Genomic DNA, 17,252 nt, shown 5'->3' on the forward strand with positions numbered 1-17,252 from the left:
CCAACAAACCTTCACTAACTGGCGACGGCGTTGCTTCGTCTGCTTGACCTCTCGGTCGAGGGTCACTACGGTTATAATACGAAGGCGAGGATCTCGACGAGTGGACTTAGAAGACTCCTGACGGAAAGGTATGGTTTCACGATCGAGACACGAAAAGTAGAATGTACGTTACTGAGTTTGTGGAGTAGGTCTAGTTTGTGCGAGGCGCAGGACCGATTCTGATAAGAATCTCGGAGGTCCTAACTATATTGGATTTAGCTTTCCACGCAATACGAAGCGTATTAAGCCATTCCCAGAGTGAGTTAACCTAAAGAGCTTGGTCACTCACTTAGAATTCCAAAGGTTCCTCTTCTTGCTTAACTTCCCAGTCAAGGGCCACCCCTTGCTGGGTCAAAGTCGTACGGGTTTCTGTAATTTGCGAGAAGTTCTGAATGAACTAAGACGGTAGGTCGGTAAGACCTAGAATTTAGCGAATGACTGTCGGCGTCTCTGGTGTCGACAAATGCTCATCGGCTTTGACAAATTGAAAGACTACTCAAAATTTCCCACATTACAACAGTGTGTCATAGAAATTTGACTCTTTAATTTCAAAACTCGCCTAGAGAACTTTGCTAAAGTTCCTCTGTAGGAAATGTTTCCATGGGTTTTCTTCTTACTACGAGGGTGGATAAGTAAGTCATTACATGGAGAAATGACGAACTGATCCAAGTAAGAAAGATGTACCCTATTCGTTTAGCTCATGAAAGCTATGGGCGTATTGGTCCTATCCGAAGGGTATCACTACAGACTCGAAGTGTCCGCATCGAGTTCAGGAGATAGTCTTCCGGACATATTTCCCTAACACTCGAACTGGTGATATGTGAATCTCAGATCCATTCCTGGAAGTAGTTTCTTTCCTTGCGTTTGCTCAACCATTTCGTCTACGCGAGGTAGAGATAACGATTTCTAATGCAAAATCTTGACGGAGTCCTCGATAACCGAGGTACATACAATGCGATCCGTCGATCTCTGGAAGAATATGACCGGGGGTTCTCCAGGGTGAGAAGCCTAGTCTTCTTATTCTATCGCTGTGTAGTTCGTTAAGTTGTTTGTACTGTTCTGGTATCTCCGTAGGTGTTTAAGCCTTAGGGCGATCCGTTTACGGGAGTCATACTGGATTCTAAGTTTGTTCACATGATGATGTGATTACTCGTAGTCTTGAGCAGTTCTCCGTCCTGAAGTTCATATTAGAATTCATACATGGTTTCACAATCACAACTTCGGGTATACGAGTCGTATATAATTAAGATTGAAAAGGTAGTCAAATAACTGATTCTTCTTTAAGCTCACATCCCATCGGGGAAAAAGAAGCTAAAGTGGAATCATCAATTCTAAACCTGTAGAAGCTTGATTATACATCACTCTTATGTATACCTTCCTCAGTGATAGATCAATCACATGAATCCTTGGATTAAACTTGACGTATTGCAAGAGTGGTACTTCGGGGATTTCTTCGGAAAGAAAATAACTAAGAGGTACTCCTGGCATGAGTACTTCGGTGTTCTGATATGACGGCTTTGCTGGAAAAGTGATCTAGAAGAAAGAGATGTACGTATGAAGCTGTTTTTGTGAGAATCAGCTTGAATCGAGTCGTATGATAATGTCGGAATCATACTGAAACTTAAAGACATCAGATTTGAACATAATATGTTTACAGACAAAACAAAACCGTGCAACCATGAACAAAGCTACAGTACTTTAGACTTACAACAAGACCATTGCTGCGAATAAGATATACTACAAAAGACAAGTATACGCAGCACGAGAATCTATATACTAACAGGATCTCACAAAAAGTAAGACTCTAGTTGCACTAGTTCTGGATAGTTTATAAGTCTGTTACAACGACACGCCTAAGTTACATTAACGAGGGTTCCGGAGTAGGCTCTCCTGCAGCTGTGATCCTGAGAATCCACCCATCTGTGCCAGAGTTCTTTGCTATAGGGCAATCCTTCTTGACGTGCCCTATCTCACTGCATTGGTGGCATGACTGGCTAGTACTAGCTTTGGTGACGGGATTGCGGTGTTTAGCCAGTGTCATGTGGACACGAGTGCCTTCCTTGTTACTCCACTTTGAAAATTGCTTCTTAAATCGTTCGGCGTTATAACTAATCTTGTGTGTGGGGTCATTCCTGATGAAAGGGACTTGAGTGATGGGTCGTGCCGGTGCTCCACAGCCACGCGCATGGTGCCCTATGTTTTAGCAATTGCAACATTGCATCTCATGGCAAGCCCCATGATGATGGAAACTACACTTATCACACTTCGGGAGTTTTCCCTCATATGGCCTGCTCGGTACGGGAACGGCAGGGGTTTCCTCTTGCTGTTGTTGTATAGCCAGCCTTTGGGATCTCTTGCGTTCTTTCCAGGCTTGACGCTTTCGTTTCTTGTTCTCTGTTTTTCGGCTTTGCGAGTCTGTGACTGTTACTGTTTGGCGACTTCCTGGATGGATACCACGATTGGAAACTTCATTCCCATCAGCAGCATTGACTGTGCTGATAGCGCTACGGTGCGCAAGGACCGCGGTTACGACAGCCACCATGACAGCTGTAACTGCTGTTTGAAAGGTAGCGGCGTCCATAGGAAGAGCGGAGGTTTCACTGTTCGACTGATTGTTTCCGGATGATGACATGATTCTGTAACACGAAAGATAAGGGTTTTGTGAGCGATTCTAGTTGACCCTTGATGTACTTAGATTGTTCATGTAAAGAGTACGACTATGTTCTCGAAAGTTTGACCTACATCCCTATGATGCAGTCCTAGTACGGAATGGAAGTATGTTCGTGAAGGTTTGACCTACATCCCTACGATGCAGTCCTAGTAATGAGTAGAAGTAAGTTCGTAGAATGGTCTCAAAACAATTGTTGTGCAAGCCGAGGTATCGTGGGTTGGTGAGTAACAAGATCCAACCACTGAAAGAGACTTGGAAATGTCTCCGGAGATAAATCACTATAGTCCAGTGACTTGACTAAAGCATGTTTCAGATAGACCCCAATGAAAGTATGATAAGAGTACTTGAATGAAGAATGCCACAAAAGTTAGCCGGCTGTCAATATCTTTGATATTCACGATGTAAAGATTCGGGAAAATGACCTTGTGAAGGTCTTACATCATAACCACAGAGAAGATAGTTCTTGACAGCATAAAGACGTAACTAAAGTACTTACGGTACAAGATAATTTCATAGAAAATGCCACATCGGGCATAGACAGAAAAACACGATTCCTTTTTATAAGGAAAATAAAGTAAAGCGTCTACTACCGGCGACGGTCATCCTTCTGGTGAACTCTCAGTTCAGGCAATTGACGTTCCACGTCAAGTAGGTGTCTTTCGTACACCATCTGGCGTACTCGAAGCTCTATGACTTCGGCTCGTGATTCAGCCAGTGCTTGCAGCAGGGTTTCATGGTTTCTCTCTGATCTCTCGCGAGCATCTTCTAGACGAATGGTGCGGAGGGTATGAATTCTAGCATAGGGTTGATATACTTAATTCACTATAAACAATGCTCTGATACCAATCTGTCACACCCCAAAACCAAGAACGGCGGAAACGTTCTGGGCGGAGGACGTCATGTATAATATCACAACAATGTAAAGTAGTAAACAAGCAAAAACATCATCCATTGCATTAATAATATAATTACTATACAAATGTGTTCTGTCAAATTTTGATAAACACTAAAGCATAAATCAAAATGAAAGATGAGTCTTGAACAAGCTCCATCTTCCTTTCTCCTTGCATCGGTACCTGTCTATGATGGCCTGAGGATACAAGTAATTTTGAAAGCGAGTATCAGCTTTGAAGCTGGTGAGATCATAAGTATTTTAGTGTCTTAATTTGTATGTAAGAATTTGTAACTTTATGATCGGTAAGTATGGAAAATGTTTGTAAATGAACTATAAGTATGAAAATGTTTGTAAATGAACTGTCAATGTTTGAAAAACCTAGAAATACCTATGATTCCTACTTTATATAAAGGTGTCTTCTACCAAGACTTAACTGTTCTAAATGTAGTCTTCTACCAAGACTTAACTGTTCTAAATGTTTGTTTCTTGTAAAAGTGTGTAATTTTCCCAAGTGTAACTATCATTATCAAAATATAGTTTTTACATTAAAGGTTTAAGTGAAAAGATCACTAAATATATGTAAAGGGAAAAGAAATGTAGTACTGTAGTGTTGTATTATAGGAACTACTGCTGTACTAACTACCTTAAACCGGATTTATATTAAGGCATCATGTGATTAATTGCACCATACTATCGACTGATAACAACGACATACGAATGCTCGTAATAACGGAATGACGTTTGGCACCCGCAGACCTGCAGGTCCGGCTGTAGCTAGCAGCAAGGTGTAGGATAGTCAATCTAGTATAGATCTATACGCAAACTAACGCTCTCCCTCCAAGAGAATTCTGGCTACAACTCGGGCCATGACATTTAAGGCATGCTCTGATATAGTGGATCACAATTATTAACGTATTCATGTATATGTAATGTAATGAACTGTTCTAGCTACATTGTACGTGCTCTCTACCTAGCAAGTATAGTAATGTAATCGTTCTAGTATCGTTGTATATGTTCTCTTTCTAGTATAGTTGTATATGTTCTTCTCTAGTATAGTTGTATATGTTCTTCTCTAGTATAGTTGTATATGTTCTCTCAGTAGTAAGTATTGACTCATGAATGAACTGACTCATAGTATGATATTGTGTTCTAGTAGTAGTTCTAGTATCTTCCTAAACTACCCATATGGTAGTTTACTAGTAGTCTAACTGGTACGTATGGACATGGATGTATACCCTTGCTACCCAAGGGCATGGGATGAACTGGAAGGACCTTTTATGACTATATATGTACACATGATATATAACGAATATTTAAATGACCTTCGGACGAGTACCCGATATCCCACCAGACCACATCTCAAGTGCGAAAAGGAAATAGGGTGGATAGCCTTCCTAAGTCTTTTAAACATTTCTTATATAACTATACATATAAAGGCATGCAATTTATAATATAAAAGCACAAATAAGTTTTGTAAAACATTTGAAACATAATTATTATCTTAAGAAAAGATCGACTTGATGTCAATCTATAAAACAATTTGAAGGCATGGGTTTGATAAAACGGTTTAGTATAAAGAAACATTTGTTTGAAACACAATTGTAAATAAGTTTGAAATGTAATATACAAAGTAAAATGTACAATGTAATAAAGAGTTTAAAACATATAAAATGTTTATAAAAATCATTTTAAGGAAACTGTTTGGTAAAACGGCTAATGTGTAGTAAATCATTTGAATGTTGCATATTAATCACATGTGATTGATATAATAACTAGCATAATTCTACTTATTAATCACATGTGATTGGTATAAAAACTAGCATGATTCTACTTGTATCCCCCCCATAAAACATTTAAAAGTTGTTTAAAACATTAGTTAAGGGGTATGAACTCACCTGCAGTAAGTGATTGGAATTGAACGGACTGTTATCGTAAGGAAGGATCGGACAAGTGCTTGGTGTCAAGAGAAGACTTTAGACACACCCAATGATCCTAATTACATATGCAGACATATGTATATAAATAATTAGTGATTAAAACACTAATTATACAAGTATAAACATTTAAACGCGAGGAAAACACTTTCGGTCAAGTGCTAGGAGGCCAATGGGTTCCAACAAAGGAGTGCAATGCCCCTAATGGGAGTTTATGGTCTAATGGCCATATATTTTGGAGTTTACGGCCCAGGGGAGTAAAATCTTGGCAGTAAACTCTCAACAAAGTCCCTAAATGAAATCTAACAATTATATAACTCATGTGGTGAATTGTTTCAAGGCTTAAACAAGTGTTTGGGCTTCATATTAACTCCTTTGAGGAGTTTACGGCCCTGGGACCATATCCCATGGAGTTTACGACTGTAAACTCCCTTGGGAGGGTGTTTATGGTGTTTTCAAGTCTCTAAATTAACTAGGAACTAAACTAGGCTTTTATACTTGGCTTTAGAAGAGTTTATGGCACCATTTGGCACCATTTTATGGAGTTCACGGCCCTAGAACCTTTTGGGCCGTAAACTCCCTTACTCTTGGTGTTCTACGTGTGTTAGATAGTCCAAAACTCATTTAGGTACATGCCCAAATTAGTCTCTTCGCTTAAGGAAGGTTTTAAGGGCATTTTGGCACTTAAGCATGGAGTTCACGGCCCAAGAATACCCTTGGCCGTGAACTCACTTTTCATCATTGATTTTAATTTTTTTTGGTGTCCTAAACATGTGATGGTGGGTTCTAGTTCGAGTTCTAATGCTTTGAGGGTCATTAGAACCCTTTAGGACCTTAAAATGGAGTTTACTCCCCAAGTGTTCTTGCGCAGTAAACTCCCAAATCTTGGGTTATTAATCCGATTTTGATGTTTTCTAGTCATATACACACTAGCATACAAGTCTAAGGCAGTTACAATTCACGGGGAAAGGACTAAGTAGCATTTAAGCCACATATTGGAGTTTACTCGCCAAGAACGTTCTTGGGCGGTAAACTCCTGAGTCTAGTTGTTTTGCTATGAAATTGATGTTTCTAAACACAATCTAAGCTATATAACATAACTAGATCGAAGTACTCACAATTTGGGATAAAAACCCGAAGATCCGTGAGACAGAATTTTGACTTTTCTCTAAATGGAATTCAACAAATGAACCAATTTGGTTCAGAATTCTATTTATAGTCCTGAGATATATTTGGCAGAAAATATTTTTATTCCTGGAACGAACTCTAATATCCTAGAGTATTGGAATAATAGTGTTGCACAAAACCCTAGTGCATCCACTCTCCTAATATCTCCTTAAGTGTAATATCCTTAAAACTGTCAAAATTATACTCGAAATCTAAGTTTTCACTGTAACTGTTCTACATCTATTGGCTTGATATGGTTTGTTCAGAATAGAAATTTCGGGTTGTCACACCCACCTTATAGATCGGCTTCATGAATGAGGCCTACTAACGGTAAGACTAGAATCTTAGTTATACATACATATATATATATATATATATATATATATATATATATATATATATATATATATTATTCTTGTAATATTATATTAGTATAGGGTTGTATTTTTAAACCTTTTTTAAAAATCTAGGGTTTGAAATTTGAATTGTCTAAATTAAAACTTTTAATCACAAAATATAAATTTCAAAACTTGAGGACAAGTTTTAAACATTTAAAACATGGAGGATCAAATAACAAATAATTTTAATTAAGAATTAATTTCCTAATTATCTATATTTGATTTATTCAAGATTTCATGCAAGATAATTACCAAATTAATCAAAATAATCAATTAATTATCATATAAGGAAATTAAATATTTTATTACTTGATAAATATCTATAATTAGATCAAGATTATAGTCATATATATCAAAAAAATCGGATTAGGGTTGATCTAATATGATTAAGGTAAGTTTCCATAAGATAATCATGAAGAAATCCCGAATCTGGCCATTCCTGACGCTTGGACTCGCCGAGTGCACCAAGGGACTCGCCGAGTCAGGCCAACTCGCCGAGTCCACTATGGAACTCGCCGAGTCCATGACTCAGAAACACAAAAAACGAATTTTGCAGTTAAGTTTCAAACAAACAAGCAACAATTTAATAGAAACCAAGCTAGTCTCTGATACCACTGATGGGTTTTAGCCATAAGAATTTTCCTATGTGCGCATGCAAAACCCTAATGCTCGGATCTAGGCTTTCTAATTAAACATGCTTTGAATCCAAGACTTCTAATGACTAATTAGGTATAAGAACAATACAAAATCAGATCTAGAATCATACCTTTGAATCTCTTGTTTGATCTTGTTGTCTTGGAGCTCTAGAGTCACAATTGTCACTCCTCTAATGGCTTAAAAACACCAAATAGCAAGGAGGATGATTTGAGAGAGAGAGAGGAGAGGGGAGGAAATTCGGCCAGGGATTCTCTACTTGAGATGAGATGCCGATTTCCCTTTGCCATAGGGTCTATTTATACTTGTAGACTCCTTAAGGGTTACAACTTAAACCCTAGTTGGATAATCTTTCCTTAAAGCAATCCAAATCCATTCCTTAGATAACCTTGGACTATTTTAAGCTATCCCTAGCTTCTAGAATTCGTCCATCCTCTATCCAATAAGGATTTACAGTCTAAAGTTTAACTATGAAACAATTGACAATTTATACCCTCTTATTTAATTAATCTCTGTAAGTCACCAAATTAATTCTAATTAATTTATGACTTATATTAATCAAATAACAATATTATTATTCTTTATATTATTCTCATAATATATTAATAGTGTTTATTCTCTCTTAGTAAATCATCCTATCAAGTTGCTAAGGTGAAGGCAACCCAAAAGGACCATGCACAACCGGGTCAAATACTTGCCTAATATAGTTGCAGCCTTAGACACTATTCCAACAGTTGCAGGGAGCCTTAGTACTCACTAGATGGCTAGAGAGTGTGATGTTGGAGTGTTCTCCAATCAGTGTATGATGCAGAATAATTTTAGGCTTGAGTAGCCTTATTATTGAGTTTTTGGAGCCTGTTGGTTGAACCAGGGGCGAGACTGGGGTCTCCGTCTCTGTCAGGGCTAAGTCGATTTCCGGTTGGATTATAGTTTTCATTTGAGAATTTTGTGACTTCTGTGTCACAGGGCCGAGCTAGTTGATGCGAAGGGGAAGTCTGTGGGAACTCTTCTGCGGAGAGCCGGGCAGAGTGAGCGGACGACTCAGATGCTCAAGGACATGCTTTGGGCATGTGTATTGGATTTTGGAGGGAGTTGGGACATGTACCCTTCGCTGAGTTTTTCCTATACAACAGCCATCATTCGAGCATTGGTATGCCACCCTTTGAGCTATTGTATGGGAGAAGGTGTCGGAATCCCATTTGCTGGGGAGAGGTAGGGCAGCGTGTGATGGGTAGTACAAAGATGGTGCTTCAGACGACCGAGCAGATTCCATAGGTCAGACAGAGGTTGCTGACGGCCCAGAGCCGTCAGAAGAGTTTTGCGGATAGACGACGACCAGACCTCGTGTGGTGTTAAAAGCGGTATGTAATTTGGAGCTGAAATATATGAATGTGATGTTTCAGGACACTTCTGAGCGACCATGGTTATGCTTTTGTGTCTGAGGGCAGAGTGTTGGGATTCTTTGTTCGGTTGGTTTCTGATAGCAGTTTAATAGATGTGCCCCGGTGGAGTGTGAACCCTTTTAGTTGTGGTGCGTGATTCGTATGATTTAGCATGATTGGTTTGAAGGAGCGATAGCCGGTTGTTGGATGTGGTCTTATGAGAATCAGAGAGCCAGTGAGTAGCGGGGTTGATATTCGAGGAACGAATATCATAGTGATCGCTCGAGTAGGCGGTCGGGCAGAGGGTCAAGCCACTAGAGTTTTGGGTGTTGGGAAGGAGTATTTTAGCGATGAAAGAGTTGGTTTAAATTTTGGTTTGGAAGTTTTATGTGTTTTCGCGTGTCCATAAAGAAAGATATCGGTGTAGTATGAAGATCTTTTCAGTAATGCCTTCCGGGTTGCTAGTTTCAATCTATGAGTAATTAAGGAGTGATTTCGTGGGCGAAATCTAATTCAAGTGGGGGAGAATTGTAACATCCGGATATCCAGACATGCAAATTTGAGTATTTTATATTTAAATATGAAGAGACTCGGCGAGTTGATGCCTCAACTCTTCGAGTAGGATCGCGGCTTGGTGATCTGTTTAATGAAGGGACTCGGCGAGTTGGGTATCTGGACTCACCGAGTCAGTGCTGTTAAGGAAAACCCTAATTGCCCGGTTTTGAGACCTATTTAAAGGATCTTATAGCCCTCTTGTGAAGCTACCAGTCCAGAGAGAGGTACCCTAGAGAGCTAGAGCGAAGGGTGAGAGAGATAGAGCCATTCTAAGCATTACTTGGTGTGATTTTGCAAGGGAGAAGTCATTTCTAGCAAGGGGAGGTCAAGGGAGTTGTTGATTCAGAGTTCCTGAGCTTATATCTTCATTGTAGAGGTATCAAATCGTTTTCCCTTTTCTGTTTTGGGTGAGATTGATGATTTTAGGGTTTTTACACCTTCCTATGGCTTGTAGTGATGAATATAGGGTCCATTTGTGTGAAAGATCCTAGATCTAGACCCATAGAGGTCCATAGGGTCTTATTTTATATGCTTTATGTTGACTCATGGAGAGAATGAGACTTTGATGCCATTCTTGGAGCCATTTCTCCAAGGAAAGCCTTGTGAGCTTCGCATGTATGTCAAGCCTCGACCTTTATGTGGTTATTGGTCGTAGGGAAGCCAGATCTATGGATTAGAGGAACAGATCTGACCTCAGATGTTCAGATGAGTGTTGGCATGGGAGCAACTCGTCGAGTCCATAGGGGGACTCGACGAGTACTCGAGTCGGGTTGCCCGCAATTCAAATCTAGTAGAAACCCGTCGAGTGGAAGGTTCACTCGACGAGTCGAGTGAGGCCGTGGAAGAGTCAAAAGACACGCATGGACTCGCCGAGTCACCCTTGTGTACTCGACGAGTCTGGTCAGTGTTGGCCATTAACTTGAGTTTGCTTTTGTTAACTTTTAGGGTTTGGTCAACAATTGGTCATGTGGACCATTTGAAGGGTAAAATGGTCTTTTATCCTTCTTAGAGGACATGGAAGGGATTAGTCTAGCCTGGAGAGCCGTTATTGATTGAGATAATTGTTTATGTATTTAGGCAGAGGCTAGATCAGTGTATCCGCGTGAGAGATTACCAGAGACATCCGAGGTGAGTCTTCTCACTATACTTTACTTAGAGTGGTAACAGAGTTATGTGATAGACTTATTGTATGCTATTTATGCGATGTGTGGCACTGCATTATTTATATGTGATTTATGCTGTGTGTATATCAGAGTTAGGACCGGAAGGTCCACAGAGCTAGGACCAGAGGGTCCATAGAGTTAGGATTAGAGTTATGTGCCAGTGTATTTGTATGCTATTTATGCTATGAGATTTTTTGTGATATGTGATATGCATGATTCAGACTTACCAGAGTTAGGACCGTTGGGTCCATTGAGTTAGGGCTAGAGGGTCCATAGAGAGTTGGGACTGGAGGGTCCCACTGAGACACACAGACCAGAAGGTCAATAGAGTTATAGCCTTGAGTGGCTAATATGTGTTAGAGTGGTATTTTGGGGAACTCACTAAGCTTCGTGCTTACAGTGTATTGTGTTATTTGTTTCAGGTTTCCTCAGAATCACAGGACGACACCGGCTCGATTGTACACACCAGAGGAAGCGTTTGTTTTAGAGGATCCTGGTTTATTAATTGATTGAACAAAAGGGTCATGATTTGTAATTTAAATAAAAATGAGATTTTTATGAAATGTGTTAAAGAAATAAGCGAATTTTAAATGAAAATTTTGTTTTGAAAATTTCGGTGTTACATCAAGTCCCTTAAGTCAAAATCTCATTCAGATGTTTTAAGGTAGATCTACCACTCCAAACTCTATATCTAGCCTCCTAAAGCTAAAATGTCATGTAAAGCGTCGATCTTTACATTCATGCATGGCATATTTGCTCCATAATGCCAATACAAGCTCCAACAAGGGTGTAGTGCTCGTAGGCTTGCCTCTAGCTCCATAAAGCTTGGGTCTTCGAGCTCACAAGACTTCCTACAATCTAGATCTGAGTTTTCAACCTCAAGATATGCTCAAGGGACTCAATAGCACAAGAAGGATAGTGAAAAGCCCTAGAACTCCCCAAACTAAGATCTCACAAGAAAAGTGATCAAGATAGCATCTTTTTACCTCAAACAAAAGCTATCCACTGAGAACCTCTAGATCCAAACGTCTCTCCTTGCTCCAAGCCTTAATGCTTTCCTCTTCTTCTCTCATGGTGCACCAACATGCTCAAGATAGCCTCTCCTTCTCACATAACAAGCTAAAACTCGATTAAGGTTCTTCACAGTGCTTAAGGGTGATGATGGAGGATGAAATGAGGGATTAAGTCCCTTTAAATAGGACACAAACCTAGAGATTTAGGGTTTCCTCACTCAATGTCAACTCGGTGAGTCGGCTCTCTGACCCGTCGAGTTGGTCATTAAACCCACGTGGCTAAATCCACCCGACTCGAGGAGTTGGGAACACAACTCGTCAAGTTAACTCAGACAACTCATAAATAATTGCATAAATATTATACCTGGGAGTCGGGATGTTAAAATTCTCCCCCACTTGAATTAGATTTTACCCTCGAAATCACTCCTTATCATTACCCTGATCCCATCAATTAGCCCAAGAAGCGCAACCGATTATTCGGAACATAACCAATCTCACTAAAACAACCAAAATCAAATCAAACCTTCCAACTCGAAGAAGAATGAACCCTTCATCGTCGCAGAACCAACTCTGCCTCTCCAAAACTTGGAATCTATAGTGGTATGTCTCCCTGACCGACCGTCCATGCGGTATATCCCCGTGTCATTCGCTCTTTAAAATAACGGACTCAATAAAACACCTCCTACTATGATTACTTTGTCGCGACTGATGGAACAAGTCATTGACCATAATTAGCTGCTGAACACTTGTGCCCAACAGGCCAGTCGACTCTGACCAAAACCCGAAGAAACCGGGGGTCATCTCGCACCAATAACCAACCTCCGATACTACTATCAGAACCCATCTGAAGAGTGAACCTGAATACTCGGTCCTCATTCACTAAATGAAGACATGCCAATCCACATGGACATTGAAACTCTACATTAGGTCCGACCTCCCATCAGACAGAATCATTTCACTGCCGACCCTAGGATGATTCAGCTCCGACCACAAAATCAACATTCATGCCTGACCGAACTATCCACTGATAGCCGGAAACATAACTCCATATGCCTCTCAATGCTAGACACCAAAATATGAATACAAGATTGACTCCCAACCCAGCAGTTGAATCTCCGAGGCTACACTATCCCATTCGGCAATAGGACTTCACAGTAGTCCTATCCAACCGAGCTGACTCATCAAATCATACTAAACTCCACAATTACAAAGTTCGCTTACCCCAACCGATTTCTACACCCAATTTGAAATCGCACCCCACACACGACCTCGGTCATCCACCGCATGTTACCTTATGCGCGTCGTGGCACTCCCCAAACCACTTAACAGGTTCACTCAAGTCTAAGCATCAAATGGGAGACATATCCCTCTAATAATGTAATCCACCCGAAATCTTGCTCTCCCTCCACACAGATAGAGCCAAACTCACCCACCAGACTCTGGTCCTACACAGAGTTGGAAACGCTCGTCCCAACCCAATACTCAACTCACGACCCATGTTCCATGAATATACGCATGCATTACACCTCGATCCTTCCGACTTGCGACGACCCATCTCTAACTCAAAACACAACGGGTTCCGACCATTTTGAGACCCTAGTGTCGCCCCTGGTTTGGCCACCAGGTTCCCACATACTCATTTAGCAAGGCTACCTAGGCCTAAGAGCCCCTCTACATCACACCATGACTAGTAAAGTTGTGGCTCCCCACAGTTATACAACTCTCTATCACTGACTAAATGGCACTACGACTCCCCGTAGTCCTATGATACTTTCTCTTTGCCTTGCGAATGCTATGGCTCTCCGCAGTCACACGATACCCTCTCTCTGACTTAGATATGCTACAGCTCCTCGCAGTCACACAATACTCTCTCTGACTCACGTATGCTACGGCTCCCTGCAGTCACACGATAATCTCTCTCTCTCTCTCTCTCTCTCTCTCTCTCTCTCTGACTCATGTATGTTACAGCTCCCTGCAGTCACACAATAATCTCTCTCTGAATCATGTTTGTTACGGCTCCCCGCAGTCACACGATACTCTCTCTCTGACTCACGTATGCTACAGCTCCCTGCAGTCACACGATACTCTCTCTCTCTGTGTAGCATCTGGTTCTTGGTACGTATTCTTTTTAATTAACTCTTTAAATATTGCATTTTTGGCCTTGGACTCGGCAAGTTGAAGGATCAAATCGCCGAGTAGAAGCAGCATATGTCGCGGGGTCTAAGCTGTGGACTCGGCGAGTCGGTTCCCGGACTCGACGAGTAGACGTTGTCTGGGCAAAAACCCTAACCCGGGTGTTTGGACCCTATTTAAATGCTCTAACTTGGCCTCCTTTGTCCCTAACACTTCCAGAGAGGTGTAGAACAAAACCCTATCCCCCATATTGTTCTTGTGAGTGATCTTTGCCTTGTAAAGGAAATTTGGAGCTTAGTACAAGAAGGAGGAGGTTGAAGAGTGCAAGAAGGGGAAGTAGATCTGAAATCTACACTGTGGGAAGCTTCCATTCTGGTAGAAAAGTTCCTATCTTGATCACTAGTTCATTAGATCCCCTTTTTGTCCCTAATTTGTGGTTTTCAAGCCCTAAAACCTCAAGCTCCATGTCTTTATGCTCTATGTGATGAAACGACTTCAAATTTGGACCTTATGGACGTCTTAGAAGTATAAAGTCTCTATGGTTGAAGTGATTAAGGTCCCTATTGAGTGTATGACCTCATAAAGAGCTTGGAATTGCCTTTTAGAGCTGATAGGGCCATGCATGCACGTAAAGTTTGCAACTTTACGTGATAAGCATACCCTAGGAGCCTAGATCGATGGTTTGGAACTGTTGCATGTCTCAGATTTGTTCTGTATGGGAGGAGAGCTGAAGGGACTCGGCGAGTTCTATGAAGATGGTCTCAGACTCAATGAGTTGGATGAACAACTCGGCGAGTCCTATGAAGATTTCCTGGAACTCGCCGAGTTGCTCTTCAAACTCGGCGAGTCTTATGAGCTGTTACTGAGTTAAGATGGGTTTAAGTGTAGAAGGTCCAAACCTTCGTAGCTGCATGCGAAATTAGCAATTTAACGTGTAGCAATTGTCCCAGAAACCCAAATCCTCAGGATGGATGCTCCGGTGAGGATTTGGAATCGAGTAGGAGATCTGCTCGTGGGACTCGGCGAGTCGGATCGCGAGTCGGTCCAATCGTCCCAAGTAGTGAGTTATAGGTGACTCAGTGAGTGGAAGAGGGACTTCATGAGTTAGTACTGGGTTAATAGGAGAGGGACCCGGCGAGTCTATGCCATGACTCGGCGAGTCCAGTCAACTGGAAGTTGACTTTGACCAAGAAGTTGAGCGTGCCGGAGGATTACCGGTGCAGCAGTCAGACGTCTAGCAAGCAGACTTTTAGCAGCTACTTTTCAAGGTGAGTTTCCTGCAAGTAGGAACGGGTCTAGGGCACCAAGGTCGGCGCGTATAGACGATATGATAGTATCGGAGTGTGGGCAGAGCCCGTATCTCATAGTTGAGTTTGATGATGATATATGCTAGTGTGGTAGAATTGTTTATACTCGTTGTCTGTGTGATACTTGTATGTTATGGTTTAGTAGCTGAGTGTGGGCGTGGCCCGTATCTCTCGGATAGCGGAGTATGGTCGAGGCTCGTTTCTCCCAGATAGCGGAGTGTGGGCGAGGCCCGTATCTCCCAGATAGCGGAGCGTGGGCGAGGCCTGTATCTCCTAGTTGTTCATTATATGATTGTATGGTATGTGGTATTATGGGGGAACTCACTAAGCTTCGTGCTTACAGTTTACTGTTTGGTTTCAGGTACCTCTTCAGATAGGGGAAAGGAGCTGGCACGGTAGCAGCATATCACACACACACTCTTGCTTTTCCGCATTATGGATTTTTGGGATGTACTCTGACATATTATTATGATGTTGCTGGTTTTCAGACATGAAGCATTATTATGAAACTTTTATATCGAAGTTTTTATGAATTGAGCTATTTAAAAAAAAATTGGCCTATATTTTTGGGATGTTACAAGTTGGTATCAGAGCCCTGGTTTGAGGGATTCGGACACACCCTCGGGAGTGTCTGGACTCAAATCGAGGGAATAAAAGAATTTTTCTAAGAAAATGATTTTTCCAAAAGGTAAACTAAAGAATTTTGGGAAGAGTACGAAGTGTGTGATGTGCACGACCAGCCGAGCTCACGTAAGTATTCCCCAAAGTACCCATACAAGATATGTTATGTTTATCAGTTTCAATAGAACAGCATGCTCGTATAGGACTAAGGATATGGGAATGATGCCTTATGTGCCTGCTATATGTGTTTCTTCTTATGAAAATTGCATGCTAGTATTGAGTGGACAGCAGTAGGGTAGCCTGTATAGGTTATGCCTGATAGTGTGAGCTTAGCATTGTATGCTAGTATAGTTTCATGCCTTGAGGATAGCAGAGAGTAGTAGTGATGAAGGGACTTGGGGGAGTCGAAGCAGTCCTTGAGGAAAGTATGGATAGATGTGGAAGGTAGTATGGGACCATACTACTGAAAGCAAAGGATCCATACTCGAGTCAAGGAAAGCTAAGGCAAGACCAAGGAACTTGTGATAGATTTAATCCCTCTGGTGTGTTAGCATCACTGATGATTATTATGGTGTATTGCAAAATGGTGGTACTACGTCCGAGGCCACCAGTTGGCAGTTCAGGAGAGGGATTGGGTTCGGGTTAAGGGTCCGAGCCAGTGGATGAGAGCCTACGCGAGTTCATCGCGTCAGAGATAACTAGAGGCATCCTTGAGTCGACCCCTATCATCTTCGGGTCGATCAAGGAAGGGATAGTCGAGCTGATGGAGGATCGCCTTAGGGCGTTCAGGAGTGACATGGCATCTGGCCAGTCAGGATCTTGCAGACTGTCCTTTAAGGACTTCAGGGGCAGTGGTGCGCCGGATTTCCATGGGGCGAAGGACCCCATTGCTGCCAGACGATGGATTGCGGACATTGAGTCCGCACAGCTGACCAGCTTCTGTCCCGAGGGGTCGAAGGTGAGATACACAGCAGGGTGTTTGAGAGAAAAAGCTAGAGACTGGTGGGAGTCTATTGGTGACTCATTGGGAGCCCTCGCCTGTTGAGGCTATGACATAGTCGGATTTTGTGACCCGGTTCTGAGAAGAGTTTGCGCCAGCGGTAGAGCTTCAGCAGTTGGCCAGAGAGTTTTGGAACATGAGACAGAATACAGAGACTATGGTGGAGATCACCGCCAAGTTCCGGGAGAGGGCATTGCTGGTGCCCCAATATGCGGGAGATGAGGATATGAGGAGGACTCGCTATCATGACATGCTACGGGCTGACATCCGAGAGCATGTTAGCTTTTCAGCCTGCCCTACCCTGGAGTCCATGATTTCCA

Source organism: Lactuca sativa, chromosome 3 (genome assembly GCF_002870075.4).
Source record: "Lactuca sativa cultivar Salinas chromosome 3, Lsat_Salinas_v11, whole genome shotgun sequence".
In the NCBI taxonomy this organism is placed as follows: domain Eukaryota; kingdom Viridiplantae; phylum Streptophyta; class Magnoliopsida; order Asterales; family Asteraceae; genus Lactuca; species Lactuca sativa.